At 38.7% G+C, this 14,739-nt stretch overlaps 1 protein-coding gene across 9 annotated transcripts in view; it reads right to left on the reverse strand.

The window, feature by feature from the left end:
* The window catches only part of FOXP1 (forkhead box P1), a 612,918-nt gene that overhangs the window by 415,339 nt on the left and 182,840 nt on the right, over positions 1-14,739 (reverse strand). For 8 of the 9 annotated variants that reach the window (XM_067463468.1, XM_060766355.2, XM_060766356.2 and 5 more), the window contains one exon: positions 10,720-10,775. The exons of the other annotated variant lie outside the window; for it this stretch is intronic. The gene's annotated coding sequence lies outside the window, so the exon portion shown is untranslated. The remainder of the gene's footprint in view (positions 1-10,719; positions 10,776-14,739) is intronic. 9 annotated transcript variants of the gene reach the window in all.

Here is a 14,739-nt window from a genome sequence, read left to right on the forward strand (position 1 = left end):
CTGCTGAGCCAGTGTTCCATCCAGGGTCATCTACTGAGCTGCGGTTTGAACCTTGATATTTTACATGCAGATCCATCACTTTGCATGGCACCACAACCATGACATTGCAAAACAATTTAGGATTTGAGACAAAAGACATTGATTATCCCATCAACTACAACAGTAACTTTTATCATTATAGTTATTGTTACTGATACTATTTAAATGTGCATAACATTGTGTGCAACAGCAAAATCGGCAAACTATTTCACATGTTCTGATAAGCAACTCTGTCCTTCACATCAAGAACCGCTGCCTATAATGCTCAGATATTTCATTCCTATTTCACATCACTCAATTAAGTCGTTCTGTATAAAAAAGCTTTTAACAACCACATCTGGTCTTTAATAAATCACTGCACTTTGTCTTCCTGCCAAAACTCCTCCTTTATCTAACTTACATCTTCATGAGAAGATAGGAAATCACACATTATGGTAGTGACAAACAATTGTAATTATGTCATTAGTAGCCATTTAGACTACAAAGGTTCTCAAAAAGGAAATATAATGAACAATAAGAAATATAGGATAATACATTGATCACAGTTCTAATCCGCTTTTTACTTCACAAGTGTAAAAAGCTGGCATAATTCATGGGCACAGCAGGCAGTAATAGTATACCACTTTATGAACTATGCAGCTATTTTATTCCCCTATCTACTTAAAAATAAAAAAAGCTTTTAATAGCTTGATTTAGACATAAAAGTTATTTATGATGCTTCGTTGATTATAATATTTACTTCTTGAATTTTCAATAGAAGCAATTCTTTCTGAGATACGAATACAAACTACATTATCAAAGACCTCTTAGGAAAGAACATTTCTCCTGCTAGAACTAAGTGAAGGGGGGGGGGGGGGAAGTAAAGATAGCTAAAGAATTCAAGAATGCCCTCTGTAGTAAAGTGAGAAAATAAGTAGGCCATGAATTGATGGCTCAGGTTCCAAGCTTCTGAATGTCTCCTCCTCTGGAAATCTAACATCCAAAAGCATATAGACTACTGCAACGTGCCCTACATAGGGTTGCCTTTGAAGACTGGTCGGAAGCTTCAAATGGTCCAGTGGGCGGCAGCCAGGTTGCTCATTGGAGCAATACTCAAGGAGCATACACCTCCTAGGACAGTGGTTCTCAACCTGGGGTCCCCAGATGTTTTTGGCCTACAACTCCCAGAAGTCCCAGCCAGTTTTCCAGCTGTTAGGATTTCTGGGAGTTGAAGGCCAAAAACCTCTGGGGACCCCAGGTTGAGAACCACTGATCTAGGAGCTTAAGACCAACTGGGGTGGCCCTGCTCTCGGTCCCGCCTTCTTCGCAGCAGTGTCTAGCAGGAACAAGAGACAGGGCCTTCTCAGTGGTGGCCCTTCAGCTGTGGAACTCCCTCCATAGGAATATTAGATCGGCTCCCTCCCTTCTGACCTTCCGGCAAAAAGTAAAAAGCTGGCTTTTTGAACAAGCTTTTGGAAACACAGTGCAATAGACAAATGTGATACTGAATTGTGGAATGGCTCAGACAATGTTTTGGATGAGATTAACAGTGAAGGCAATGGATTTTACCATTTTGTTTTAAATGTTTTAATTGTATATTGTTATGGCATCGAATGGCTGCCGGGTTGTAAGCTGCCTTGAGTAACCTTCGGGTTAGAGAAAAGTGGGTTACAAATATTGCAAATAAATAAATAAATATAAAGGGCCATTTACACAGATATTATAATGGCCAAGTGTGAAACTACTCACACAGGACAACTTAATACTCAGGAGATAAACAGGAATGGCCAACTGCCATTTTTGACATTACAGAGTAAGAGATTTACAGTAGACATTGAACAATAGTAGAAATAGTATTATCTATCATAAATATTTTCTCTAGGGACCTTGAGGTTACAAGACTATATAGTAATTATCAAGGGAATTCTTATCAAACACATTAATATAGGGACATACATTAAACATTGTTTTGTAAACTTTGTGCATCTTCTTTTAGTGTTTTCAGGAAAGGTCTGATATTTTTAGCTATCAAGGTTGTAGACCAGCTTATCTTAGAATTTTTACAATATAATTGCTTACCAATTTTAAACCCAAATGAATTAGACAAAGAATTCCCACTAGTATTTTGTTTGGATAGGAATAAATCTCACTGTGGTAACCTTTTAAAGGGAACGTGAGGGTTCACAATAATGGACAAAATTAATCCCAATGGAAAAATTAATATGCCAACAAAGACCACGCACACTAAGCTATGGTTTAGCATTAAGAGGATTGACCAATCTCCCCCCCCCCCACCCTTTCCACCCTGCATGTCAACAAGAGAAAGTTTCTATTTCTGTTTTACATTAACTATGGAAATAAGCTACCTTTGAAAATCATTGGATTGTTTTCACTGACAATAGTTAAATTTAACCAATATGCAGGGTTTAAAACAACATGTCAAGGAATGGCTTCAGAAAAATAGAAGCAAAGTCAACTGGACAGCTAATAACAACGAGACAACAATAAAATATATTAAAATTCTAGACAGTTTCAGGAGTGGGTAATAGCAATTGCTTATGCCCCCCTTTTGAAACCATAGGCCACATTCACGCAATGGCCTCAAGGAGGAGCAGCCGCCACCACCACCACCAGGCACATACTGCTCCTGCACCTTAGCCCATAGAGATGGGAAACCCACTAAGTCAAGATCTGGTGGGCCCTAACACAATCTACATTCCTATTTCCATGGGTGAAGGAACTTGAGTCAAGTACCACTCCTGTCCTGGAAATCAGAAAGAAAGTGGCCAGGGTGAGGCAATGCCAAATCAGCAAATAATCAAATCACATGAATGTAAAACCAGCAAATGTGAAGGAGAAACTGTAGATCATTTGTTCAGGGCAGTTTTTAGCAGCCTAGCTCTAGAAGTAACATATAAACAAGGGAAGCTACCGTTAGTTGCCATAGCTAACAAATTACGACTTCTTAAGATATTACTTTACTTCCATTGTCTTATTAAAGTGAGCTTATCTTGTATTTGCTTCAACAGTTTTGCCACCAGCCTTGAAATTTAACGTTTCTTCCTTTCCTCTGAGACATGTCTCAAGGTTTCCACACTTAACATCATATTTTTCGCTTACTTACAACCTGCTACCGAAAACTCTCTCCCGAGTATAGCAAAATCTGTTCAACATCATTTTCAGAGCAGCTATCTTTTCTGTTTATGAAAATTTCAGCATCCAGAACCTAGACAGAGGACATTAAGCTACTGGTTGACAGGCTAACAGTGATGTTTCTATTGTGTCTATTATCTCTGTCCTAAAGGGCAAAATCTACAACCTTCTTGCTGGACTAAAAGTCTAATGATTACTAATATGCTGTCATACGGATTCCAGTTCAGAAGATCAGCCCCTACCCCATATATGAGACAGCATTACAAAGTTCCATATTTATAGTCTCCTTGTCCTAATCCACTATCCAATATTTAATCTTCAACATATATAGCACTGCATTATTTTTTGCATTCAAATCTACAGTCACAATTTTCTTAATTATATACCTTCCCAGAATCAAAAGACAAAACATATTTTTGAAATTAGCTCCCCAGCAACATTAGATTGGCGTCCTACCTCCTTTCCTTTAGGAAAAAACTTAAATTGTGGTATTGGAACCATGCTTTTGGCTAGCAGGCATAATGGCACTTTGGACATTGAACTGGACAATATTATTGTTATGATAATGGAGTGGGCTATATGACTGTATAATTAATGTTATTGTTTTTTTATCTATTGTGTATTTATGGTTTTATATTGTTGTTATATTGTGATATTTGCGACATCAAATTGTTGCCAGTGTTAGCCGCTCTGATTCCCCCCTCGGGGGTTGAGAAGAGAGGGGTAGAAATGTTGTAAATAAATAAATTAAATTAAATTAACAAGTCATACAAGACAAGGTCTTCTACCAGTGAATTTACTGGAAGCCCTGTTAATACTATTACTAAATCGATATAAAATATTAAATGTATTTGGTACCATATTAACATGAAATTATGTGTGTGTGTTTGCCTCCAAGCCATTTGTCAACCTCTGACAAACCCATGAATTTCATAGGGTTTTCTTAGGCAAATTCCTTCCTCTGAAATTTAGCCTACAGCACCTGGTATTCATTGGCAGTACTAAACAGGGCTGCTTAGCTTCCAAACATCGGGAAGGATCTGGAGTTTTCAGGGTATTTAGGCCCAATTCCAAATTACAGCACCCCTTTGTTTTGGAACAGGTGCTCTAACCTTTCCCTAACTCTAGGGAAAGGTGCGTCTTGTCTCGGTTTTCAATCTTCAGCTAGGAAAACCATGATTTAAACTTTTCATTAGCTTGCTAAAATGCTCCCAAGTGTTTTCTAATCTAAGGAGTAATAATTCGTAATAATTAAAATAAAAAATGAAGAGTAACTATTTCTCTATACTTTGAACTCTGAATATTAATTTAGTCTTTATTGTTTGTGTGTGAAATACTAAAAAAAACAACAGTATATGCTCAAGAACAACTACAATCACTTTCTAGATTGTCTGTCAAGACAAGTTACAATCTGAGAGCATCTTAAACTGAGCAAATGTGAGAGATTAGGGTTTTTATAGTGCATGGTTTATCTTTCTGCCTACCCAGTAGCATATGACATATGACGAAGGACAGTGATGGTGAACCTTTTAGAGACCAAGTGCCCAAACTGCAACCCAAAACCCACTTACTTGTCGCAAAGTCCCAACACAACCATTTAACCTGAATACTGAGGTTTTCATTTAGAAAAAAACAACTGATACATTAACATTTTTGTCTTAAAAGTAAAACAAAATAACAGAGGTTTCAGTGATACAAACAACTTTTTATTGAAAGGTAAATGTTTGCAATTGGCATACTTTTAAATAATTAATGTGATTTTTGCTGTTGGATGCATGCTGATAATTTGTCTAACCTTGGCTCAAACTTAGTGAGTTTCAGAGCAACACATGCAGTACTCAGGTCATATCTGAGTGTATTTCTGGTGTCAGATTTGGTATAATTCAAAGCTGAAAACAGCTGCTCACAAGCAAAACATGATAGAAACCAAATAAGGAAAGCAATCCCAAGTGCTTTCATTAACTTAAAATTATTTGGCAGAGAATTCCACACTTCAAGTATTTCATTTTCAGAACTGTGCTGTCCTTTGTCATCCTTTCTATCTTTCTCAAGTATTTCACATAAGTCAGAGTTTATTTTTCCAGATAGAGCCTTCTTGAAATTCCAATGGCTCCCTTTCCAGATTTCCTAAATCTAATTAGTGTAAGCAAGAAAGATTAAGTTCTTCAAATTTGGCTTTAATGATATTATACCCCACATCAAGCCACAGGAAGAAGTGGGTAAGAAATTCATTGTTCTTAGTAGTGTTATGATTTGTTGCTGATGTTGTTGTTACTGAAGCCATATACACACACATATATGTACACAAACACAGAGGCTTTTGTTATAATAGGCTGTTTTTTATTTCATTTTAGTTGTTAAGTCATAATTCATATTTATATGTTGGGTTGTTTAAATTTTGTTAGTATGCATATATTGTTGTATTCGGGCATTGAATGTTTGCCTTTTATGTTTGGAATCCACCCTGAGTCCGTTCGGGGAGATAGAGCGGAATATAAATTCATTATTATTATTATTATTATTATTATTATTAATAGGATCATTTTTTGGTTGTTTTACTTGTAATCTACATCTCAACTGCAGAATGAATGCAGCCTGGAACCACTTTTAACTGCCATGGTTTAGTGCGACGGAACCCTGGAACTGATCGTTTGGTGGTGGCACCAGACTTCTGTGGGCAGAGAAGGCTAAAGACCTTGGGGGAAACTATAGATCTCATGATTCCGTTCCACCGATATATGGAGGTCAAAGGTGAGGTCAAAGTGCACTCATTCTGCATGACCGATGAGTGAAGCAAAAGAGGCTGGGGCTGGCAAAGGCACAGTCTCTCAAGAGAGCCCAGCACGGCCAGCAGTGAGTGCACCATGCTGCAGGCCAGCAACAGCACCTTGACATGGGGAGCTTGTAGTGGGGACTTTCTAGGCCCTACAGTTGGGCAACAGTGTGTGGGTCCACATAGAGTGCTCTTAGAGCCCCTTGGCACATGTGCCATAGGTTCACTACCACTGGCCTAGGACATGTATCAATGACACCCAGGTTTTGGGAGACCTCAGAACCCAAACTGGGGGTATCATGATTATCATGAATTGTAGGTCTCTCCCAGTAAGTAAGTTAGATACATGTAGCAGGATAGATATCTGATTTATTTTTCATAAGTGATTGAGGATTGAAGTTTAAAGTGGCTAAGCTTCTATTGACAGCTTTGTTATGGTCATATTTTTGTGTTGATATTCAAACCTACAAGCACCCTCCATCTGCAGAATTGGTGGATGATAGGTGTTAAAATAGTCTCCACTCTAAAACCTTACGGAAGTAGTTCTCAACCTATGGGTCTCCAGGTGTTTTTGCCTACAACTCTCAGAAATCCCAGCTAGTTTACTAGCTGTTTGGATTTCTGAGAGTTCAAGGCTAAAGCATCTGGGGACCCATAGGATGAAAACCACTCCCTTATGGCAAGCCTGCACAACCTATGACCCTCCAGAGGTTTGGACCTCCAACTCCCAGAAGCCCTAGCCAGCTTGACCAATGATTACGAATTCAGGGAGCTGAAGTCCAAAACACCTGGAAGGCCACAAATTGTGCAGGCCTACCTTAGGGGACCATCTGGATTCTAAAAAATGTCTGAGTTATCCCCTATCACCATTGGCAGCTCATTTGTTGATGCTATTTTCTCTCTGTAATGCAGTTATCACCCCAGGCAATTCATACAATTGCTTCCAGGTAGTCACTTCCACTAATCAGAGCCCTGTCAGAACCTTGGTACATTGGTGAGCTGCAAGAAATGATGCGCATAGGCTCAGATGCAGATGGAGTTCACATGCAAATGATGCTAATTTACATGTGCAGATGCAAATGGGGCCAACATATAAATAGGAATGGTTGAAATGCAATTGGAAAAATTGCATCAGGTGTGAACATTAGAAGAAACACGTTAATGATCCTAACTTAGTAGTAGTAGTACTGGCAGCAAAAAAAGACATTCTTCTCAGCCATCAGTGAATCCAAAGCATGGAATGCAGCAAAACTCTTCCTTGTGGCCTGGGAGCTATTAAAATCACACTTTACTGTTAATGTTAAGGAATCCTGAGGGAAGCACTACAATGAGTCTGTGAAATACTTTGAAGACAACACTGATGACATATTGAATCCTTGCCTAACTGTGCTATTTTGCAGCAACCACAAGTATGAAAACATCCTGCCAGGAGCTACGGAAGAGATGAAGGTCATAAATCCAAGATTACTTGTTTTTGGAACAATATTCATTACATTAAATCAGGGGCCCCCAAACTAAGGTCTGGGGGCCAGATGCGGCCCTCCAGGGTGATTTATCCAGCCCCTGCCCAAAAATTTAGACTTAGGCTTGCCCTAAGTCTGAAACTACTTGAAGATACACAGCAATAATTGTAATTATCCTGAGCCAAAAGTAGGCTCACACACTTCCCACTGAAAAACTGGTAAGTTCATGTTGGTTAAAATTGATCTTCATTTGAAATATTGTATTGTTCATGCTTTTTTTACACTACAAATAAGATATGTGCAGTGCACATCAGAATTAGTTCATTTTTTCAAACTATAGTCCACCCCCAACACTCTGAAGGACCATGAACCATCCCTCTGCTTAAAAAGTTTGAGGATCCCTCTGGCATATGCAAGCTATTAGCCATTCTGCATCTAGGCAAGAGTTCTGTGGCTGGTATTGCTGTTTGTTCTTACTACTGACCTGTTGCTATATGTTAGGTTGCAACTCACATTAATTCACCAGCCTGGTGCTCACCAGACTCTTATGTACAAGGATTTACATAAGATATATCCTTTTATCTTATTCAAACAATGTAAGTGACTTCAAGTCATCTGTTGACTTATGGCAATCTCATGAATTTCATAGGTTTTTCGGAGTGGGGTGTTCATTCTGAGTGGGGTGTTCATTTTCAGGTCATTCCTCTGAAATATGGCCTAACTGGCATTTGTTGGCAGTACTGACCCTCTTTAACTTCCACAATCAGACCATGGCAGATTCTATTTATTTTCAGAAGGGTTCTGGTACCTTAGAATAGCAGTTATTTATTTGTTCAGTATATTTATATTCAGATTGAGTATCCATTATCTAAAATGCTTGGAACAAGAAATGTTTTGGATTTTGGAATACATACATTTGTGCATAATGAGGAACTTGGACAGGAAATGAATGGAATTCATTTATGTTTCATATACACCATACAGATAGATAGATAGAGCATTCACATGCTTAACTGAGGTCAAGAATAAATACAGTTCACCCTTCACATTTGCAAGTTTAACTTTTGCAGATTTGATTAATAGGTTACCCCCAAAAGTCCATAGTTCCTCCAGAGTGATTCTATGGTCAATGTATGCCATAGAATCAGGACCACACCTCTGCACAAGAGTTGTACAATTCACTTTTTTCCCACTTTCTCGGGGTCCTGCACAAATATGGAGGCTGTAGAAGCCACTAACTCGTATCACAACCCACCAATGTGTCCCAGCTAAAACCAATAATACTATCAATAGTTTTATATTCTCAAATGTTTTATTCCCATAGGTTTATTTATGAAAATGAAATTATCATTATACATTAATAGATTCAAAAAGTTGCTCATCTATCAATCTGTATTTTATGTATTTTTAAGACTATCAAACTCAGAGAAGTAAGAATTGACCAGGTTTCTAAAAATACTGTACAAAGCCATTAAGCATAAAAAGGAAACATAATTGTTGACTTTAAATATGCAAGCAAAAAAGTCATCGTAAATAACAATAATTTACTTGGAATATTGCTCCAGGCAGCATTTTATAGAAATCCAGCATACTATTTTAAAGGAAGTGCTGGCAAATTAATTGTATACTTTCACCTTTTATGCTCAAGTCACTTATGAAAAGAGTAACATTTTACCGCACATTGAGTACAATACTATAGCCTGAACAAGCACTGTTCAGTATAATCAATAGTATCAACTGAAACTGAAATTAGAGTAAAGCCGACAGAACAATAAAACATACAAATAACTCCAAAAGTCATCTTGTTCTTTTTACCCAATGGCTCTCAGCATCACATTTTGCCTCCTACTATATGATGATCTCAGAGAAACACAAACGATTTTTATGTGATGGATATGGTTGCATTCACACAACAATCATATTGTCGTGTAGTATTACTTTGCATTCTAAAGCTTTCCTTGCTTGTTTATCTTAAGTTTATCTTAAGTAGTGCTTCTCAACCTGTGGGTCCCAAGATATTTTGGCCTTCAGCTCCCAGAAATCCTAATACCTTGTTGTTGATTCTGATGCCTGTTTTATACTGTTATAATGTGTTGCTTTACCTTGTTGTTATGTATTTTAATTGTGTCATGTTTTAACTATTTTGATTGGGTTTGGCCCCACGTAAGCCGCCCAACTCCCTTCAGGAGATGGAGGTGGGATACAAAAACTGGCGGGATCACAAGCCAGAAAAAGTTACAGAGAATGAACATGTCAAGCTACTCTGGGACTTCCGAATTCAGACAGACAGAGTTTTGGAGCACAATACTCCTGACCTCACGATCGTGCTAAAAAACAAAGTATGGTTTGTCGATATTGCAATCCCAGGTGACAGCAGGAGTGAAACAACGGGAAAAGCTGACATGATATGAGCATTTAAAGATCAAGCTGCAAAGACTGGCACAAGGTAGTCAAGGTGACCCCAGTGGTGATCGGCACAAAGACCTTGGTCTGCACTTAAATACAATTGGCACTGACAAAATTACCATCTGCCAGCTGCAGAAGGCCACCTTATTGGGATCAGCATGCATTATTTGCCGATACATCACACAGTCCTAGACACTTGGGAAGTGTCCAAAGTGTGATCCAATACAACAGCCAGCAGAGTGATCTTGTATGCTGTGGACTTATCTTATTGTGCTTCAAATAATAATAATAATAATAATAATAATAATAATAATAATAATAATAGTAATAATAATATTTATAGGAGTTGTTGGCCAAAACACCTGGGGACTCACAGGTTAAAAACCACTGCTCTGAAGTCAGGATCCAATCTGCATATGCAAGTGTTGTGTAAACCAAAGCATCTCAAAGTACTGTTTTCAAAAGTATTCACATGCTTTCAAATGGTCAGGACCTTTAAATATCACCTTCTGACAGCTGTCTTGAAGGTTACTGGTACTTCCATTCTCCAGAGCTCTTTTACATTTCCAGAGGCCAGGCTGAATGTATGTGGCTAAACACAACAGCCCTAGGCATCTGGTATATAGGTTGTCTGAAGGGTGTGATATGCAACACACTGAAATTATAGGCTCTGGGGAATCTGCTATCAACATGCTCCAAGTTCATTTACTGCACGGTGAACTTTTCAGACAAACCTCTTCAACTGAAGTCCTCTCAATGACAATGAAAGGAAACACTTGCCCGAATCTGGTTTGAACTGGGCCATATACACGTGACACGAGTCAGACATTACAGTTTTTCAGGCATGTTCTAACCAGAGTTGTATCTGATGCCATTTAAAAGCAACATGGAACAAAAAGAACTAACCTGACTGTCCTCGCTTTCTGTCACTGATTGTCACTGCGCCATGTTTCAGAAGCTAGCTGTCAAAAAGAAAGGGGAAAAAGCTACATCAGTTCCAGCTCAAATACTGTCCTTAGGAATATTTCCTTTAACATACATATTGAATTTATTAAATCAATCCCATGTCTGTTCTTTGGAGTGTAAGCACTTTCTGGTCTTCTCCTAGTCTCTTTTTTTAAATAACAAAGCTACTTCCAATGTTCTGAGGCTTGGAAATTAATAACCATTCTAACTTGGATCTCTTTTGGTAGCCACCACCCCTCACAAACCTCTATTTGTAGTTTAACCAAAAACAAATCATGTGTCTAATAGAGCGTTTAAGGGACTGAAATAAATTCATCCCTTGCTACCCTATCATCTTAAATGTTGCACCGAAATTTGAAAAACACATATGGCCAAAACCAAAGGAGCTAGATGCATTTCCCTTTTCTATCTTTACCTTCTAAAATACTTCTGTTGCTTTGGACTTTGGAGAATCTTCTACGGGGCCATATTCCAATGTCATTAAAAAGGGGGGTAAACAGGCACATTGTGTTTTCTTGTTTTAGTTTTTTTCTGCCTCCGATTTCAAGGATTTGGCAATACAGGGCTCAACACCTCCCTTCCTGGTGGAGTTTTTGACACAGTGCCTTATTACTAATGCCATGTCATAAACAGCTTTTTAAAAAGAAAGACTACACTTGAACATTTCCCATTATCTTTCGGGCACTTTTCTAATGTGCAAGGCAAAAAGATCAGTCGCCTAAATGTTCCTACAAGAATTATCTAGCTCACTACAATTCAAATGCTTTGTTAGATGGTTTCTACAGCAGCCTGTGTGTATCATCCCATTCTTCATGTTATCCAGTGATTTAAGGGCCTCCTTTGAGGACCTCAGCTTGATCACTGTCCTTTTCTTCCTGTCAGGAAAGGGAGCAGTCAAGCAGTGATCTTGCTTTCTGTTACTGATTCGCTTCCCTACAACTGCATTAGACGTTATTAGAGCGGCTCCCAGCAGTGTGTAGTTAAGAGTCTGACAGTGTCCCCATTACAAAGCCATTTTTCTTATAAAGGGTTTTGTAAATTGGCTATGTTAATGACTACACAAGAAGGAAATTTTAATTTATTTTTCAGCCCCAGAGGAATTATTCACTTCTGCTGGAGGGAAGGGGGGGGGGGGAGTGAATGCACAATTCCCTTTTTTAAAAAACCCAAACAACCCTCCCCCGCCCCAAAAAACAATATAAAATGCAAACTTAATAAACTATTGGCTGAGATATCTGCTCACAATAAGTTGAGTTTTAGCAACAGTTTGTCAATAGACATCTAGTACTATATTCCTGGGAATTAGTTAATGATAAAGAATGAAAGTAGTAGAGGAACAAGAAGATACTAAAATGCTCTTAACAGGTATGAACAATTTCTGAGTATAAACCAGCATAAAATATGAATCAGAATAACAGCATTTTCAAATATACCAAGAATATGATCACAATATTTACTCTGGGCTAAGTTTCATTTAAATCTACAATCTTTGTTTTGTTTTGAATAATGTAAGTGAACAAGTGTATCACGAATCTCTCACTTGACAGATTTTTTATCCTACCATTTAGTACATTGCATCTTATAATAGTCACATAAATGGTCTTTAAAGCATAGGCCAATAATCTCCCTAAAGGGATAATACCAGGGATTGTTTATGAAAAGAAATGGAAGGTGCAAACTAAGAGTTTTACCATCCTTAAACTACTTTAAATACTCAAAAGTGACCTCCCACTCATTCACACAGAGGCTTCAAAGGTAAAATAATATTAAGATTCTCAAATGAGGTAGTGCTATCTGGAAATATTACCCTTAAAACTTCCTTTGTATTGTGGACATGCATAATTTTTCCTTTGCTGTTTCAGAGCACGGGATTTTCTCAATTTGCACATGCCAGTTGCTTGGCTCTTAAGTTAAAATTGAACTAATGTTGCAGCCAACCTGAGGTGCAGGAAAAAGTCACAAAATGCTACTAGCCAGAAAGTGGGTGCTGCTAAATTTGGTCATGCTTCATGCCAACAAAACATCTGTCAGAGAACAAGTGAGTTTTTATACGTTATGCTTTCATCTTGCTCTCGTGTTATCTCCGGAAAGCAAACTGCATGCCAAGAATTAATAAACCATAGCCTAAAAATCACTGATGCAAAATAGTAGCATACTGAGAACCAGTCCAAATGTGTAGACAAAAAATCAACCCCCAAAGTCTGGGTGAACATATCCATGGGACAATGTATCGTACCATAACTCTTAATGAAAACAAAATCTATCAATGCGTCAATCTGAGTATCATACCTTATCTCATATTGAAAAAGAAACCATTTCCTTCTCTGAATTGAGTGGTGAAAGGTGAGAGCTTAGTATATCCAAGTATAACACAAGTACGTAAAAGAAGCACCCATCCCCTCTACTCTCTCTCCTCTGGAACTGCTCCTGGATATTATTATTTATTTATTTTGAATGCTTGGGCAGGAAAATGTTTCTGCTCAAGAGAGTGCTGAGAGAATAGAGGGGGGTCGGTGCTTCTTTTAGATTCTCCCAGAACAGACTGGCTTTCACCTTTCTCCTCTCACTCAGAGGAGTGATGAGAGTTAATACCGTATTTTAACCTTTTACATAAAAAAGGACCCCTCCCCTTCTTTGAGTAGAGTGGTGAAAGGCAAAAGCCTAGTCTATCCCAGGAGAATCTGAAACAAGTACGGACTTCCACTAGTCTTTTTGCCAAGGTGCCTATTCTAGCCTTTTTGATTGCCGGGTGGGGAAACAGCAGCTCCCTGATAAGGCATTGGAGCGTTTCCCTCTGCATAGAGTGACTCTCGACCTACCCATAATGTGGGCTCTCAAATCTGCCCTTGACTTATACATGGGATAAACTTATTCATGAGTATATATAGTGGTTTTATTTGTTTCGTGCATAAATAACTATAAAACTGATAATAGAGGGAACACTATTTATTTATTTATTTATTTCCTGTATTGATACCCCGCCCTTCTCCCCCCGAAAGAGGACTCAGGGCAGCCTAACAAAAGTATCATACGATGCTAGCATGATAAAAACAACCACAGTACAATCAAAATGTTAAAAATTTAAACAACAATTAAAACAATTAATTAAGACACATCCATTAAAATCGAAATCCAAAAAAAGTCCGGGTCAATTCATTGCCATAAGTTGTGTGATCTTCTTCCACTTGCTGCTCCCTGATCAAATGATTGGTCCCACAACCAGATCTTGATTTTCCTTCTAAAAGACAAGAGGGAGGTGGCCAATCTGATATCTCTAGGGAGGGCATTCCATAGGTGGGGGGCCACTGCTGAGAAGGCCCTGTCTCTCGTCCCCATCAACCGTGTTTGTGATAGTGGTGGGATCAAGAGCAGGGTCTTTTCTGAAGGTCTTAAACTTTGTGATGGTTCATGGCAGGAGATACGTTTGGACAGGTAGTCTGGGCCAGAAACATTTAGGGCTTTAAAGGTTAAAACCAGCACTTTGAATTATGCTCGGAAGCTGATCGGTAGCCAGTGGAGTTGGCGTAACAAAGGAGTTTTATGTTCCCTGTACGTTGTTCCAGTGAGCAACCTGGCTGCCGACCGTTGGACTAGTTGAAGCTTCCGGGCAGTCTTCAAAGGCTGTTAACCACAAGCGGTTAAATGATTTTTGACCAAAAAGGGACAACAGTGACCACATTGTTAGTAGCTTTAAACAGTTCTTCCTCCATGCATTAGGCAGGGCATTGTGAACAAGCATACATATGCGGAGTTGTTCTGCTCCACAGTTGCACAAGGTGGAGGATTCTTCTAGGTAATACCATTTTGCCAGGTTGTCTCTTGATCTGCCCACTCCACTTCTGAGTCTGATCAGGGACTTCCAATTGCCCATTCTTGGTTTGCCCCTGGAGGAAGACCCTCATTGGGGGGGGGGGGAATCCAGTTGGAACTGCCTGATTTAGCTACCCAGAGGGATACTCT

Source organism: Anolis sagrei, chromosome 2, assembly GCF_037176765.1.
Source record: "Anolis sagrei isolate rAnoSag1 chromosome 2, rAnoSag1.mat, whole genome shotgun sequence".
Taxonomy (NCBI): domain Eukaryota; kingdom Metazoa; phylum Chordata; class Lepidosauria; order Squamata; family Dactyloidae; genus Anolis; species Anolis sagrei.